Consider the following 3,165-nt stretch of genomic DNA (forward strand, 5'->3'; position numbering starts at 1 on the left):
TCAGCGGGGCACTGAGATTTCCAAAGAGTGGTGGTTCATAAGCCACATGTAGATCTGAGGGGGCTTGTCAGTGTCTCAAGATATGGATAAGTTCTGAGAGTGAGGCACAAATCTGAGTATGGTGCAACCTCAAATTTCCTACTGACACTCAGTATCACCTGGTCTCACCTACCCCTTCCTTAACAGGGCCATCAAAGTTTATTCAGTCCTCCCTAGAGGCCAAATGAAGTGGCAAACTGGGTTTAGGAAGAAAGCTGGGCCCAAGCTGAGAGGCTTGTTGTTATTAGGTGCTGTCAAGTATAATTAATAGCCACCCGAACTCTGCCCCACTCTGTGCCATCCTCATCATCTCTGACACCGTAGAGCCCATTGCTGAGATCATCATGCCAATCCATTGAGGGTCTTCCTCTCCTTCTCTGGACCTCCATCTTTCCAAGCATGATGTCCCTTTCCAAGGAATAGCCTCACCCAGCTATAAGATCAAAGTATGAAAGATGAAGCTTCGCCTTCTTTGCCTCCAAGGATCACTATGGCTGTACTTTTTCCAAGATATGTCTGCCTGTCAGAAGAAGAATCGATATCTTTTAATTGTGGCACTGGCAAAGAGTAATGAAATCCCATGGACTGCCAAAAGAACAAAAAGATGCAGAGGGGCTTAAGAACCTCCAGGTCTAGGGATATGCAGAACCAGGGTGAACTTAGCCTGCAAGTCCAGCTAGGAATTTTCTTGTGGGGAGAAAGTACCCTTTCCTCTCTGTGTAGGGTCAATGCTTGCAGGGATAGAGAACCAAAAAATCAATCTCTTTGGTGTTTTTAAAACTCTTTGTTTTAAAACTGAAACCTCTTCATTGGGGGAAGATTTTTTAAAGGTTGAAGAAGAGGCTCATGGGCTTTAGATAAGAACCAAATCAGACGGCCTGTCTAAAAGAGGATTCAAGTGTTATCCCTTGTCCACCACCCACCCTAATGTTACATAACCTTACCCTGGCTGTCACAAGACAAACAAGAACAGCAAACATTTATTGTATAAGGGAAGAAATGGAAGAAAGTTAGAAGACCCTGCCCAGGAAACAAGAGAAGAACACAGTGTGAAGGAGGAATACACTTCTATTTCTGAAGCGCATTGTCTCTTTTAAACCTTGTCAGGCCGAGATTTATTCTTTTTAAGTCCTTTTAACAGGTAATGGTGAATACCATACATGAAGAAAACTGAACAAAAGAAGATGATCGTGGTGGACAAGGTGATGAGGGTGTAGATGGACATTTGCTTCTCCATGCTCCCACGGAGAAAGCAGAGAGTGGGTCCCAGGCAACTGCTGCTTCTACAAGACGAGACACGTTGGTTCACCAAGGGCAGGTGTCGATATAAAAGAATGAACAAAAATGCACACTGGGAACCCACTTGCAGGATAAAGTACAGGAGATACAAAAGCAAAAGCAGCTGCTCCTGGTGGAAGTCCAGCATAGATTTGTGTGGTTGGGAGATTTGCTCCTGGACTGCCACCAACGAGCTCACCTCCACTTCATCTGCCACTGCCACCATTTTAGACTTGGATAGCTTACGCCGAATCTGAGCGATGATGAATTCCATGAGAAAGAAGAAAGCAAGGAAGAGAAAGTAAAAGAAGTACCAAAGTCCCACAACAGGATGGCTAAAATGTTTTTCAAAACACTCCATCAGACAAGGCTTGGTGATGTTGCCATGGCAATAGAAATCTTGCTTAATGGTGGTCCAGGGATTGTGGACCACATACACTACCACTCCATACACAGCAATGAAGCCAAACCAGAGCTGCCGCCCGATGTAGTAGCGAGATTTGTCACCAACCACAGAGTGGAAGACAGGAATCATCCCAGCCAACGCTGCTGCAGCCATTGCTTCAGAGTCTCAGAGAGGACTTGTGGAGACTAAGACAGGAGAGCTCTGACAGCACCTGGGGGAGAGGAGGAGGAAGGGAGGAGCTCAAGGTCAGAACAGCAGAGAACTTACAAGGATCCTAAGCACATCTCAGAAGTTTACTCTCAAATTCCAGGTGCATCACCACTTCTCAGGTTCAGATCCTCATACCTAAATGAAATAAACAGTATTTGTATTGCTAAGATGTGGTCATTCCTGTCTAAGGCCACCCTGGACTGTGCACAGCCCAACTGTACTATTATCAGATGTATAGAACTCATCTCTCCTCCTATGGTAAATTTCTGGAGGTCAGGAAATAAGACATTATTACAGCATAAGAATATAATGAAAGTCATTGTTAATGTCCCATTGAGTGGAACAAACTTATACCTGACCTTCCAGTGGGTTTTCAGAGAGGCTGTAAGTTAAATGGGAGGAGACTTCTCATCTTTCTCTCTCAGAGCAACTTGAACCATGTGCCATGTGTCACTGGGTTGATAGAGCAACTCCTTATCCCTAGGCTACCACAGCTCTGTAATTAAGGCTATGTTATTGTTGTTGTTAAGTGCCATAGACACTCATAGTGACACTATAAATAAAAGACCTGAGGACTTGTATAACTTTAATTGCTTCTCTACATTCATAGAGTTTCTGGAGGTAAGCTATTTCAGAAGTGGATGCCACTCCTGCTTTCAAGCTTGTTTTAATAAGGGCAAACACTGTCCACCATGGGTAACCATTATCACATTTGACACATCAGTGTTACAGTGTTTAGCATCACAGCAACTACAAGTTACCTCTGTACAGAAATTCACAGACCAGTGCTATACCACTTAGAAGAATGTTTGACCAAAAACAATTAAAACCAGGCATGAGGGCCACAGATTAAAATCACCCACATTTGGCTTGGTAGCATCACTTTCTATCCACTAGGCCAACAGAGCTCTATGTTGTTATTGTTATTTTTAAGTGCTGTCAAGTCATAAATGACTCGTAGCAGCCCTATGAATTAAGGCTATAGATAGCACAAAGGGTTTTTGTTCGTTGATGAACATGGTAGTGTAGTGTATAATGTGTCAGGCTGCTAACCTAAAGATAAGTATTCAAATCCTCCAGTTCCTCCTTGGAGCATGATGGGAAATCACTTCCCATTAAGATTTATAGCCTCAGAAACCTGATGGATGGAGAGCTGTCATAAATCAGAATTGGCTTAACAACAGTCAGCTGGCTTTGGTTTGGATTTATCAATTCAAAGGCTGGAGGCTTGA

The sequence above is a fragment of the Elephantulus edwardii genome, unplaced genomic scaffold, assembly GCF_000299155.1.
Source record: "Elephantulus edwardii isolate Elephantulus edwardi_28Jun2011 unplaced genomic scaffold, EleEdw1.0 scaffold00096, whole genome shotgun sequence".
NCBI lineage: Eukaryota > Metazoa > Chordata > Mammalia > Macroscelidea > Macroscelididae > Elephantulus > Elephantulus edwardii.